At 40.1% G+C, this 15,671-nt stretch overlaps 1 gene segment (V, D, J or C); it reads left to right on the forward strand.

Annotated features, from left to right (window-relative positions):
• The window catches only part of LOC108523279 (Ig kappa chain V-IV region S107B-like), a 141,232-nt gene that overhangs the window by 70,612 nt on the left and 54,949 nt on the right, over positions 1-15,671 (forward strand).

Genomic DNA, 15,671 nt, shown 5'->3' on the forward strand with positions numbered 1-15,671 from the left:
TTTAGTAGAGACGGGGTTTCACCGTATTAGCCAGGATGGTCTCGATCTCCTGACCTTGTGATCCGCCCGTCTCGGCCTCCCAAAGTGCTGGGATTACAGGCTTGAGCCACCGCGCCCGGCTAACTTTTGTATTTTTAATAGAGACAGGATTTCTCCATGTTGGCCAAGCCTCCCAAAGTGCTGGGATTACAGGCATGAGTCACCGCGTCCCCAGCCTGTTCTTACATTTCTTTCAAAGTTTTAAAAATAAAACATCAGTTCTCAAGTGCGTGCTAAAGATATTCTTAGTATTTTGGAGTAGCTCCGACCCATCTCTATCATCATTATAACAAGTGATTTACTAGAGATACACAAGATGATATCACGTTTGCTCAAAGGATGTGCCACTCACACATACATTATTGTCCAGAGACCAAAAGTCATAAGTCTCTTTAATACCCAGTGAACTAATAAATTGCGCCTCTTTCTTGATTGGGGTCCCCATATTCTACCTCCTTGGCATCATTTGGCTTTATATTCTATATCTTATCAGGATAAAATTTTGACTAGTGTTGTCAGGCCCAACTACCTCAGCATAAATCATTTCTTCCTCCAACTAAAAAGGATTGCCTCAGAATTGGAGTCTGGATTAGGATAGATCCTGGATCACCTAGGTCACCTAGGATTAATTTTCTTCAATGTAGGATGAAAAGCAACCAAGACCATGTCACCTAGGAAATTACTGTTAGTTGCAGAGAGACCAGGGAGGAAGGGGCAATGGGGATGAAAAAAACACCTGCCCTGCTATTCATGTATCAATGCCAAGGAGTCCCCAAGGCCTGAAGTGGAGGCTGCAAAGTGAACCCGTGTCCACACAACCTAGGGTGGGAATGCTGGTGTCTGCACAGCGGTACTGGTGCCATTTGAATCTATGATGACTCACGTACCTTCTGTTGTATAGAGAAATGTTACTCAATGTTTTTAGATATCTGTGTTATCAAAATGTATTCTAAAAGTCTCTATTCAAAGCAATAGTTTTTCTATGTAGAAGATGAAGATAACATAATATATGATGAAAAATAGATGGCAGAATACATGTAAACATATGCAGGTAATTAAAAGATACTGACCAATGTTGCTACCAATGTTGCCGCTGTTTTCATTACAAATATATGTATGTGTGTGTTTCATTCTGTCCTTCTGTACTCATTCCAGAATTAGATCATGTCCTGTCTCAGGACTGTAATAATATTTTAAATGTTAAATTTATTCCTCAAATTAATGGCTTTTAATGACTTGAAAAACCTTTTTAATAATCCTCTGAAATAGTGAACTGTCTGCCTAGAAAATGCTGATCTGTGAAATATTGATTTGTAATTTTCATGATTCTCCAGGTTTAAAAACAAACCATGTAATTTTTTTTTTTTTTGAGACAGAGTCTTGCTCTGTTGCCCAGTCTTGGTCTGGCGCGATGTCGGCTCACTGCAAGCTCCGCCTCCTGGGTTCATGCCATTCTCCTGCCTCAGCCTCCCGAGTAACTGGGACTGCAGGCACCTGCCACCACGCCTGGCTAATTTTTTTGTATTTTTAGTAGAGACAGGGTTTCACCATGTTAGCCAGGATGGTCTCGATCTCCTGACCTCGTGATCCACCTGCCTCGGCCTCCCAAAGTGCTGGGATTACAGGCTTGAGCCACCGCGCCCGGCCTATTTTAATTTTTTGATTTTTATTTAATTTATTTTTTATTTCAATAGGTTTTGGGGAACAGGTGGTTTTGGTTACATGAATAAGTTCTTTATGGTGATTTAAGAATAGACCATTTTAAATAATGATTTTTTTGTTTTCTGTGAATTTCACTTGTAGGGTGAAATATAAAATGATGATATTTTCCATTTTATTACCAAATTACACTGGTTAAGACTATAGGATCATTTGATAAATTTTTAGTTCCAATGAGCAAAAATCTCAACTTACACTGTATTAAATAGTAAATGAATGTTGATATTTGTATCAGTCCTTTTAGTGGTGCTATAGAGGAATACTGAGGCTGGGTAATTTATAAAGAGGTTTATTTGGCTCATGGCTCTGCAGTCTGTACAAGAAGCACAGCACCAACATCTCCTTCTGGTGAGACTTCAGTAAGCTTTTGCTCTGGCAGAAGACAAGGGCAGAAAGCATCACATAGCGAGAGAGGGAGCAAGATAGAGAGAGGAGGCTCCAGCCTCTTTTAAACAATCCATTCTCCAGGGAACTAACTAGGCAGAACTCACTCAATACCAGAGTGTGCCAAGCCATTTATGAGGGATTCGCCCCCTTGACCCAAACACTTCCCACTAGGTCCCACCTCCAACACTGGGGATCCTGGTTCATCATGAGATTTGATGGGAAACAAATCCAAGCTGAGTCAATACTCAAGTTAACATAAAGTCCAGAGAAGAAGTTTTCAGAGAAAGCTTTATCTAATTGACTCATTTTTGTCACTACAATCTAATTTATTCTTACCGCTCTGTGGGCGGCAAGCCACCCAGGTGCCAAGGCAAGAGATGGAGGGCATGAGCTGTTCCAGTATAATAAAAGATATAAAATAAGAATAGTTATACTAGATATAGATATGATTATATATGAATGTCATTAATCATTAGTTTGTAGCAATTACTGTTTATTCCAGTATTATAATAATCCTTGCTCTACAATCATAACCGAGGAAAAACCAGGCCATACAAAGATAGGAGCTGCAGGGACATAGTGAGAAGTGACCAGAAGACAAGTGTGAGCCTTCTGTTATGCCCGGGCAGGGCCACCAGAGGGCTCCTTGGTCTAGCGGTAACGCCAGCATCTGGGAAAATGACTGTTGCCAAGCGAACTGTAGTCTAGCAGTAGCGTCAGTGTCAAGGAAAAGCACCCTCTACTTAGCAGACCAGGAAAGGGAGTCTCCCTTTCCCCTGAGGAGTTCAGAGAAGACTCTACTCCTCCACCTCTTGTGGAGGGCCTGACATCAGTCAGGCCCGCCCGCAGTTATCCAGAGGCCTAACGGTCTCATCTGTGATGCTGTGCTTCAGTGGTCACGCTCCTAGTCCACCTTCATGTTCCATCCTGTACACCTGGCTCTGCCTTTTAGATAACAGTAGTAAATTAGTGAAAGTAATAAAAGTCTCTGATATGCAGAGATAATGGCGTAAGCTGTCTTTCTCCTCTCTTTCTCTCTGCCTCGGCTGCCAGGCAGGGAAGGGCCCCCTGTCCAGTGGACATGTGACCTACATGACCTTACCTATCATTGGAGATGGCTCACACTCCTTACCCTGCCCCTCTGTCTTGTATCCAATAAATAACAGCGCAGCCTGGCATTCGGGGCCACTACCAGTCTCCGCATCTTGGTGGTAGTAGTCCCCAAGGCCCAGCTGTCTTTTCGTTTATCTCTTTGCCTTGTGTCTTTATTCCTACAATCTCTTGTCTCCACACACGGGGAGAAAAACCCACCGACCCTGTGGGGCTGGACCCTACACCTCTCCACTGTGCTTTCCATTGTGCCAGTTCCATATTAAGGGGCTTTAGAATTGACGCTAAGAAATCCTGGTGTTTTATACTCCTTGTTCATATATGGTGCTCATTCTTATAACTCCAGCAGTAATTCTGAGATTAAACCCAACTGGGCAATACATCCTTGGAGTTGGATTGGGATATATATTTCCAAAACAAAACAGCCTGTTAAATAGTAATTGAGATCTATGGAAGAAGAAAATAGCTGCTTTAGACGAAAGAATACAAATGTTCGCTCTTCCATCTGTGAACATAGCTCAGAGTTAAAGAATGTAAGTGGAAAGATAAGCTGGAATTTCAAGGAGGAGTCATTATAGATCTGAGGGACATAAAGAAAGATGGCTCCTTTCTCTCTTTTGCCTAGAAAAAAACAAACATGTTTAAAGAAGAAAATAGAGGAGAGTAAAGAGGAAGAAAGTGATCTTCACTACAAATAAATACTAAACATAGGAAAAGACGCTCTGCTAAAACTGGGTCCAGTTCATTCTTATATATGGTATCAGAGCACTGTGTTAGGAGGTTTCACATAGCAGGGATATGATGCATTGAAAGACCACTATCTTTGAACATAAGATGATTTCGTTATCTGGCAATGAACAAGACTACAATTGGCTGTATTTTTCAGAAAATGTAAGTGTTCAACTTCCTTAATATGTTCCCCCTTCCTCTCACTGTCCATGCTGAGGAATGAACAGTAATAATGAACAGTAATAATATACTAAGTGGACCCGGGTGCCCAGTGCCCCACCTGCCCTGAGTAATAGAATCTCCAGGGGAGGAACTCAGGGGGAGCAGGGACAGAGCAACAGTGAAATGTTATCTGTTTGTTTACTACCTGTCCCTGCCATTAAAATGAAAACTCTATGAGGGCAAGGCTTCTTTTGTATTTGTTCAAAATGCACTCTGCCTAGGAGAGTTCAAGATGTTGATACTGTTATTTGTATACTATTGTATACAAATAATGATCCTGTTATCTGTGTAATTCTACAAATGTTTTTTATTTGGGTTTTGGAATAAATGAAGAATTGCTATACCAGAGTTTAAAAGCTGAAGCAATTTCACCTACCACCCCCAGGAGGAGCTGTGACACCTTAGGTCTGCTAGTGACAGAAGGACTTGGGAGGTCTTGACATGTTATTTGAGAACCTGGTAGACCTAAAAGCAGTGACAAGGGAGATTCCTAAGTCTGTGGTGACTCATTTTCTGAGATATTGTTTATGCTGAGGGGAATATCAGAGATCTGGTCTGGATTTATTGAAGAGCCTATGAGATGTCCAGGAGAAACTTAAAATACGTATTCAAAATTCAAAAGAGAGTCTGAGATAGATAAATTTGAGCACTTTATTCCATTTAGTGGTACAAATATATTTCACATGCTGATATCAAATTTATGTTTCAATTGTGTGTTGAAATTACATGCTCATAAACACAGGGTCTATTATAAAAGTTATTTACGCATTCAAGTTGACTGCTGTTGATTTGAAAGAGTGTTGATGATGTAAAAAATTTACATTAAGAAACTTTGTTAAACTTTATTAAAAATTTTAGTTTTAATTTAACTCCTGAGCCTTGTAGGCATACAATCACATTTCTGGAGTAATGGTATTTTTTTTTCTCCTCTTTCCACTGTTTGTCTTCACGGAGGCAATTTTGCTCTCAATGCTCTCTGAAACTTTGCGTAGTCTCCTCAGGCACCAAGCTGTATTAATGAGGTTCCCTGGAGTTGGGCCCAAGTACATTAGGCAGTGAATGGCAGCAAGATGATGCCACAGCGCCAAGATTACCTAACAATATCTTAGAACTCAAATATGAGTTTGAAAGAGTTCCTGAAGCCACAGATAAGTGAAAAAACTCCTAGCAGACAGTAAGGGAATCAGGCTTCCATATCTATGCTTCTATCCTCAACTTGCCTAACACCAAGTTCTCAAAAACTAGAACTACCATATGATCCAGCAATGCCATTACTGGATATGCATCCAAAGGAAATAAAATCAATATGTCAAAGATCTATCTGCACTTCCATGTTTCTTGCAGCACTATACACAATAGCCAAGATATGGAATCAAACTGGGTCCATCAACAGATAAATGGATAGAGAAAATGTGGTATATCTGCACAATGGAATAGCATTCAACCATAAAAAGAAGGAAATTCTGTCATTTATGACAACATGGACGACCTTTGAGGACATTATGTTAAGTGAAATAAGCCAGATGAAGAAAGACAACCACCTCATGATCTCATTCGTATACGGGATCTAAAAAAGTTGATCTCATAGAAATAGAACATTATGGTGGTTGCCAGAGCCTGGGGTGGCTAGGGGAGAGGAGATGTACTGGGGAGATGTTGGTCAAAGATACATAATTAGTTAAATAGGAGAAACAAATTCAAGAGATCTATGATACACCAAAGTAACTATGACTAGTGAGCATTCTATCCTTGAAAAATGCTGAATGGATGTTACATGTTCTCACCACAAAAATAAGAATTATGTGAAGTAAAGCACATGTTAGTTAGCTAGAATTAGCCATTCCACAATGTATATAAACTTCAAAATATCATATTGTACATGATAAATACATACAGCTTTATCTGTCAATTGAAAATATATACATTTGAAAAAAAATGGCAACAACATTACTTAATACTTTTCTAACTCCAATTATAATAATCTGTATTCTCCAAATGTTTTATGATCAAGAAACTAAGAATGATAATATTCATTTAAAAACTTTGGGATGCAGTTAAAACAATACTCAGAGGAAAACTTACAACTTTAAATGATTACAGTGTATGAAAAGAATTGTTTAAAATTGACAATTTTCTGGGGCTCCCCTTACTTCCACTGCTTTCTTTGTTTGAAGGCTATTAAATACTAAACTTAGTACTCATTAAAGGTTGTAGAGTCAGGTGTAGTTTTGGGTAGACCTCAAAGTCTCATTAGAAGCCACAGGTTTTGAACACATACACATGAAAGTTCTCTAGGTGGAGACTATAGGGAAACAACGGCAAGGAAGCTGATAGGCTGGGAATGATAAGATCAAAACATAGAGATTAGTTTAATGTTATCATTGTTTTCTCACCAGACACAACAAAACTTCATTTAGACAACAAATAATTAAATAACCTAACTGTTATTTAATCCTTATTGATTAGAATGGGGTGGTACACAGATTATTGCCTCCTTGAGTATTCTGAATTCCAAAATTTAAGGTAATGTCTTTGTTCTCTACATACTCCTTCCATGTAAGATGTTAGGTGAAAGTTGGCCAGTAGTGCAATGGGGTTAAGCGGAAAGGTCACCTGATAATAGTTTATGCCAAGAGTACAAGAGGAAACCCTTTAACCTTGGTATTACGTAGTTGAATAATATCAAAGAAGAATGGAGATGTTTAAGAAGAGAGAGAAATAAGTAAGAGAGATCCTAGTGGTCATTAGTGGTCATTTAGCAAGAACAAACCAGATGAAATAGATGAAATAAAAATTCCAGGGATTTAAGGAGAGCAAGACTGTAAGATCTGCGCCCAGGTTACATGCCGCTTTCATATTTATCCTTGTTTTCCCCCTCTTATTGGAGGGAAAACTGGAGAACTCAGAGCGTTAGCAAAGAGTCACAATGACTGTGTGGATGAGGGTGAGCACGCTGAGAGGGAGGAAAAATTTCCTTTAATGCTACTATTTGGAATCTAAGCTAGATCAATCTTGGTCTTTGTTTCTGTTTTCCTTAGAGGTGGAAATGATGAGTTTGGCAAAAAACAGGGACTTGGCCATGTGAACTTACCCCTGCTCGGAAATGAGATTATTGGCACAGCTGGACAATGTGAGGAAGGCTGTCCTAGTCTCTGCCATATCAAGTGTGTCAGGCACAGCATGGGGGCAGCAGAAACTACAGAAACAAAAAGGAAGTGAGTTACATGGGCATGGAGAAGCATTATAAACACCACAGGGCCACCCAGTTCCACATTCTGAATATTTTCAGTAGCAGCTGAGGCAATCCCACCGAGAGCATTTGGAGGTTTTTGTAACAGGGTTCATCACTGTGAGAGGTGTATTATCCCTCTGTTGGCAGAAGTAATATGCAGCATCCTCAGATTTCATGCTATTAATTGTCAGGATAATAATCTATCCCATACCCACTGCCACTGAATTGAGGTGGGATTCCAGAAACGAGAGTAGTAGCATCTTTAATAATGAGTTTAGGAGCTTCTTCTGGCTCCTGTTGGTACCAGTTCATATCATCATCAATGTCTTGGCTGGCTTTGCAGGAGATGGTGACTTTGTCTCCTGGAGTCGCTGACTCACTCGCCGGAGACTGAGTGAGTATCGTTTCTGTCCTGGCATCTGATTATGGAGGAAAGTAAAAAACATAAATCAACTACATCATATTTGGAGAGAATGAGGAAAATCAATTCTTTATGAAACTATATTTTTGTGGAGATGTGGAGAACCTAGGGACATGGGGAAGAGGAATTGTTTCATTAACCAGAGATCCAGAGGAAGAGGAAGCTGAGGAGCTGAACCTGGGATGCCGTGGCCTTGGCCCCGACCTGCAGGTGGTAGTTGCCTAATCAGTTTGACAGCATATATGATAACTGCAGAGATGATAGGGGACTATATAAGGAAAAAAATGCGAATTATATGGTACATGATAAGACATGGGGAGAGAGTGCTTAAATGGCAGAATGTGTGAAACCTAACCCATGAGATCCACATGGTTTTATCTTCACAACTGTGCACACTCAGAACGTCATGATTAATGTAACCTCTTGGGCACACTGTTATCATCTTTCCCTTTCTTTGCTTTTCTGCAACAAAACTCATCATTCTGCAGGCTTTAGTGTTATATCTTCTGTGGTTCTGATCCTTAGTACCTACTAGTGGTAGACTCCATGGTGATACTCTTAACATTAGCAACAATTACCCACTCTTTGAGCACCATACCCAGGATCCTATTCTGTTACTCTCAGTGAAATCCGGGGCGAGAGAGGCTTCACTTGAATACTGCACACTCAATTCCCTGATTACTGGAATCAGATCCAGCTGAAAAACTGGAAAACAGATCCAGCTGCATAACTTGTAGGCCCCATTGGGCAGGGGGAAAATGCAGGGCTGCTTGTTGAAACAGGAGGAGAATTCCCTTTAAAATATTTTATTAGTTTTAAGATATAATAATAACATGAGTAGCAAGATAGACTTCATATAATTCAAGATGTCTATTGATACATTCTATCACTGTCTCTTCCACTACAAGAAAAAATATTGTAAATAGTTTTTCTCACTAATAATTGATTAATCTGAAGCTTCATATGAAAATAATGTTCTTTTTTTATCAAATATAACAATACGTTTACACTTAATTTTTACCTCTAATACTGTGGAAATTTGTTTTGCATTGTTGTAGCAGTTTTCAAAACTGGAGAATCTACTCTTTGAAGAATTCTAATAGCTCCCTGATATATTTTATTACAGTGTTCCTATGTATGCTTTTATTTGTGTTTATTGCCTGAGCATCAGCAGGTCCTGTCCTGGTGCTCAGGCTGGAGAGTTAAAATTAATTACACTTCAGTTTAATTGCAATTTATTAAGCCACACAAGTATATGAAAACAGTAGTGCTTAGAATTTTGATTAATAGCTACAGCTAACAGAGCATATTCTATGTTCCTAGGCCCCATACCAAGCACAACGTCTCCTCTATGCTTCCTATCAGGTCTGTGAGATATTTTTTTAATCACTCCTTGAGGATCACCTGGTTGATATGTTAAATAAATTGCAAGTTCAAACATCTAGCTAAAAGACGAGTCAGCGTTTAGACATAAGTTTGTCTGATCGCAAACGCCTTGGCATGCAGTCTGTTTACAGTGATGCATGATTGTCCTCAGATCTGCCTATGTTTTACTTTCTCATTGTGTGGACCTTCTCAGTGTAATTCCACACTTTATTTGTAACATTGTGCTGACTCGGTCTTCCTCATCCTTCATAGTGTCTATAAAAGAGAGAATCACAACCAATTACAAACTAGCTGTCTACCCTGACAAATTAAAGCCAATTTTAAAACTTTTTATTTTACATGACTGCCATCCCAACCTTTGAGGTCCCTTGTGGTATCAGAGGCAGTGGGTGCCACACAGATTTCTCACTCCAATCAGAATACCAGGTTGATACAGCTGCAAGTATTCCTGTCAACATGACTGAACCTTCCTCCCATAGAGCTTCAGTCCTCAACAAAATTCTCCTTTGAGGTGGATTCAGTACCTTAGGTTCCAGCACTCACCTCTCTCTGGTTTTGGAAGCAGTGCTATAAAGCTTTTCAGATGCTGATTTTCATGTGAAATACTGTCGCTCAGCCTCTTTCTAGATTTTTTGAAGATTAAAGCCAATGTATTAGATTTTGATTTTGATTTTCTTCCCTTACATTTCTCCTTCCCCAACAACTATCCAAGTCATCCCAGAGTGTCATTTCTTTATTCTCCAATGATTGCCTACTCATGATTCTGATTAAATATGAGCATGGAGGTAAAATAGGAATAAGACAGTACTAGTTTCCAAGGCAGCAGGTCACATGACCCCACTGAGAAGACAAGAGACAGTAAGCAGCAGGTACCAAGCAGGACCTTGCTGATAAGACAGGATACAGTAAAGAAACCAGCCTAAACCAGCTAGAACCAAGATGGTAATAAAAGTGATCATCACTGTTCATTATATGCTAATTATAATGTATTAGCATGCTAAAAACCACTCCCACTCCCACCAGTGTCATGACAGTTTACAAATGCCATGGTGACACCTGGAAGTTACCCTGTATGGTATGGACTGGGGAGAAACTCTCAGTTCCAGGAGCTCTCCACCCCTTTCTCAGAAAACTCATAAATAATCTATACCTTGTTTTGCAAATAATCAAGAAATATCCATAAAATAGTCAGCTAGTAGCCCCCTCCTTTCCCCACCACTCTACTCTACCTATGGAGTAACCCTGCTTTGCCTATGGAGCAGCCACCCTTTTATTCTTTGACTTTTTAAGAAACTTGCTTTTACTTTACTATGTTGGCTGACTCTTGAATGCTTTCTTACAGTAAGCCAATAACTCAGTTGGTCTCCCAGGCTGAGTCTCAATTTGGGGTTCACCTACAACAGAAAGTCTCACAATTCTGTGTTTCAAAAGTTTACTTACTGGTTCTGTAATTGAAAGGCTTGGAAATTACTAGCCTTAAGACCCTTTGTAAGATCAGAAGAAAAAAGAATGAGACTAAGACATGCTTTGATGAATCCGATGTCCCTACCCAGGGCTCACATATTCTAAATATGTTCTGCTTCATATTTTCTTTTATAAGTCTAAATACTTTGTGTTTTATATTTAAGAGTTTAATCCATTTGGAAAGTATTTTTTGTGTATGTTATAAAAAAAATCTGATAGCATTTTTCCCATATGAATAAGATACATTGCCTAAAATTATTTACGAAATAGTTCATTCTTTACCCAGTGATCAGCAATACACACATGGACACACACACACACACACACACACAAACACACACCTGCATTAAAATGCATCCAAATGGTAATGTCAGTGGTTGACTTAGTAGAATAAAGTAGCGCTTAAATTTTCTATTTCAGCACTTCTGTTATATTCTCAGTGGTAAAAAGGCAAAATGTGTCTCTTCCCATGAAGATAAATTATGACTTCTCAGTGCCTGAAGAACAGCTAATATGTACCTCTGGCTTTTCCCAGTCTAGTGATAAAGATAGAATAGTGCTGAAGGAATATCATCTGGGTAGAAGGTGGGCGGAAAAGATCTGTTGATGGAATTAAAAAATAAAATATTTCAGGGAAGCAGCTATGCTAGAAGCCAAGTGCTGATAAATTCTCACCAGAAGCCCCGGTACTTGACTGACTGATACAACTCTGAGTGGAGGAGGAAAGCAGCAGAGATGGAAGGGAAAATGCAAGGACTTGGAGAAAGAGCTAGAGCTCTTTACTAGGCAATCTAGGTGACTGGTCATTAAGAGGATTTCAGAAAAGAAAACGGAGACAAAATCAACCACCTGAAATGGTCCATGGCCCCATGCTCTGTCTTCCACTCTTTGCCCAACAACCAAGTGCTACAAAGGATCTGCTAAACAAAGCCCCTAAGGACACAGAGCTCAGGCCCAATTCTGAATGGTGGTGAGGGAAGGTAATCATAAAATGTACCCAGATGTATTTGGAAAAATCAGGGAGAATTCTTGTGCAATATTTTGAAAAATAGAAGATTGAATAGAGTAATTCCATCAAAGATAAGTAACTTTAAATGAAATGGTACTGCAAAATTGCAAATGCATCATGGGGAAGAGATCTGTGCCTGGTGAGAGAACATAGCAAGACAATGGCAAATTAAACTACTATTTTGAAAAATACGAAATTATTTTCTGCAACAAATAATTGTACATTTAAAAGACACCGAAAAACTCACATACAATTTATAACAAAAGTGAGATATTTAACAGGAAAATTATATTAAAATAAATTTATCAGGCTATAGGTTGAAGGAAAAGAAAAGCAGAACTAGGAATCATAATATAAATGAAAAAAATGTAATCAGACTAGGAAAAATGAGTCAAGGACACATAGGGCAAGCTTAGTAAAATATTAGAATTCATGGAGTATAAATAAAACAGTGGAATCAATTACAGAAGACATTATAGAAAGGTTATACAACAGACCACCAGTATATGTTGATCATGTATTTTATAAAGAAGAAAAGAGATCCAGATAAACACAATCAGAAATGACAAAGAGGACATTACCACTGACCCCACAGAAGTACAGAAAACCTTCAGAGACTATTCTGAATATATCTATGCCCACAAGCTAGAAAATCTAGAGGAAATGAATAAATTTCTGGAAATATACAGCCTACCAAGACTGAAGTAGGAAAAGACTGAATCCCCAAACAGACCAATAATGAGTTCAACTGAATCAGTAACAAAAAGCCTATCACCCAGGAAAATTTCAGGACCAGGTAGTTTCACACCCATATTCTACCAAATGTATAAGGAGGAACTGGTAGCATTCCTACTGAAACTATTCCAAAAAATAGGAGGAGGGACTTGTTTCTAACTCATTCTATGAGGCCAGTATCATCCTGATAACCAAAACCCGGCAGGAACACAAGAAAAAAAGCAAACTTCAGGCCAATATCCATAATGAACATTGCTGCAAAAATATTCAACAAATATTAGCAAATCAAATCCAGCAGCACATCAAAAGCTAATCTTCCACAATCAAGAAGGCTTTATCCATGAGCTGCAAGGTTGGTTCAACATACACAAATCAATAAATGTGATTTACCACATAAACAGAACGAAAACAAAAACAATATGATTCATCTCAGTAGGTGCAAAAAAATCTTGCAATAAAATTCAACATCACTTCACATTAAAAGTCCTCAACACACTATGCATTGAAGGAACATACCTCAAAATAATAAGAGCCATCTATGAAAAACTCAGAGCCAACATCATGCTGAATGTGCAAAAGAAGATAAACAAATGGCCAACAAACACATGAAAAAATGTTCAACATCACTAATGATCAGGGAAATGCAAATCAAAACCACATTGCGATACCACCTGACTCCTGCAAGAATGACCATAATCAAAACATCAAAAAACAGTAGATGTTGGCGTGGATGCAGTGAACAGGGAACACTTCTACACTGCCGGTGTAAATGTAAACTAGTACAGCCACTATGGAAAAATAGTTTAAATTTAACATTGAGTACAATTATATTAAATTTTAAAATCCAGGACCTCAGATGCACTAGCCACATTTCAAGTGCTCAATGGCCACGTGGGTTTAGTCACTAGACTCTAATGCTACTATAATGCTTCGCACAAATGCAGAATATTTCCATCGTTGCAGAAAGTTCTATTGAACAGTGCTATTCAAGAAGATTTCGTGATAACTAACGAGAGTTTTTGAAAAACATAGTAGAAGATTTTCAAAACTCAGGGAGTGGAGAGAGATAGGACAAGAGAAACTCTGTGCTTAAGTACTAAATTTTAGAAATCTACATTATTTATCTGTCATTGAACAAGTGATTCACTTCTTGTAAACTCCTTTGATGAGCTTCTCTTATGCAAGATGTAATTCTTGATTTTTCTATGATAAAGAGTACCTCTTGTTCCAAACTGTGTCTATGCTAGGAGTCCTTCCCTGTGTAGACAGACATCTAGAAAAAGCAGAGTTTATATTACTTCTGGCAATAAGACAGCCAGTGACCTAACAGAGTCTCACTTTTAGGCCAGTGGCTGAGTCATGGCACTAAATGGTCTTGTCAGGCCACAAAGCCATAGAGGAGAAATGTTTCTGTGAAGGTAACAGTGGCCATCAGTGGGCCTAGTGAACAGGGTTGTAGGGACAGTGAGATGGACAACTGGAAAATGAGGTTAAGTCTAATTGGAGAGGGCTGGCCTGTGGCTGCAAATGACCTAGGCCTACATTCCGTAGTTAGGGGTTGAAAGGATAAGAAGAGAAGTGACTGTAAGAGATGGAGAAGGAGCTGTGCCAATGTCCAGAGGAGACTCAGGAGAGGGACATGTGGGAAAGAGACAGAATAAATTCATCCTGGTTCCTTCTACTTTTTTCGTGTGACTGCTCCTATCTTTGAAGTGTTTTCTATGCAAAATATTTAAGACCACAAGGGGACAAGAGAGGTCTCCAGGCAGCCTGTGGCCAGTACCGTTAAACTGCTTCTCACATGCTTGTGTATTGACTGTGCTCAGCTGTTCCTGCCAGATGAGCTCCTGTGTGAGGGGCCCAAAGGGAGGCTGGGTCTGTGGGCTTGCCCTGGTAGGGAAGTTAGTGTTCAGGGCTCAATCACTGTGGGAGGACTCTTCAGAGTTTGAAGACAGAAATAGGTTGCAAAGTCCTCTGGCTCCAGGTCTTCAATGGTGAGAGTAAATTCTGTCCCAGATCCACTGCCACTGAACCGGATGGGCACCCCGTCGACTTGGGTGGAAGCACGGCAAATGAGAATCTTAGGGCTCTGCCCAGGTCTGTGCTGGTACCAGGATAAGTAGTCCTTCCCGTCCGTGTAGAGGAGCCTCTTACTGGCCCCGCAGGGAGACTTTCTTTCCCAGGGAGGAGGGCAGAGACTCTGCAGCCTGGGTGAGCACAATCTGCCCATTGGAACCTGAAATCAGAAGCACACAGGGTTAATCCAGAGGTGCTGTGAGATCCTATTAAAGCTGGAATGTGCCCACAAGGGTGAGGACAAACCCTAACCAGGCCTGTGGCGTTAGTGGTATTTGTTTCTTGCCCCTCCCAACACCACTCTTCTCAGGGAGCACGAGGAACACCCTGAAGGAGCTGTCCACAGGGACCTTATCTCACCTGGAACACAGAGCATCAGGAGCCCTAGGAGCTGGGATAGCACCATCTTTCTGCCTCTCACCAGCCTGACTCTGACAAAAGGCTTTATTTATTAGGCTCAGTCACAAGACCGTGCCTGTGGTGGGGTCAGTGAGGACATTTATGCAAATCCTCATCCAGGATGAAGGCAGGGCTCCTGAAATTCAAGGTTGTGGTCACACCTGGTGATGCACCAACCAGAGCATCCTCTGGGCCACCTGCCCTGCCCTGCCCTGGGGATGTCACGATATGCCTGTGCTTGTGGTTATGTGAGCTCCCCCAACAACACCCAGTGTAAACAGACATTTGGTAGTGACAGGGGTGCAGCTCCTGTGTTCATAATTCCCCAGCAGGGCCCTATGTCACCTCTAAGATATACCATGGTACCGCCTATAAAAGAACAAGAGCAGTCCTCTATGAGGCATCAGACAACGCCTGTGTCCCTGTGACTCAGAAATACAAGGTCAGTTGTCCCCAGGTGTTGCTTTGCTCCTTTTCCTGTGGACATTTATTGGGTGCTGAGCTGTGATTCCAGAACAGTAGAATGGCCAACTCTTCTTTCTCAACTTATCCTCACTGTAGACTTAGCCCCTTGGTTGTTTAGCTATTCATTAAACAAGCTGAATCGTGAGATGAACTCAGACAAAGGTTTGTTATCTTCCCCCGTGGTGCTAATTTCCACCTGAGGGGTCATTTTTCTTGCCCATTGGATGAAATCACCAGCAAATCTCACACCATTTTTGGTAAATCTGAAATAATACCAT

This window comes from Rhinopithecus bieti, unplaced genomic scaffold, assembly GCF_001698545.2.
Source record: "Rhinopithecus bieti isolate Rb0 unplaced genomic scaffold, ASM169854v2 scaffold_74470, whole genome shotgun sequence".
In the NCBI taxonomy this organism is placed as follows: domain Eukaryota; kingdom Metazoa; phylum Chordata; class Mammalia; order Primates; family Cercopithecidae; genus Rhinopithecus; species Rhinopithecus bieti.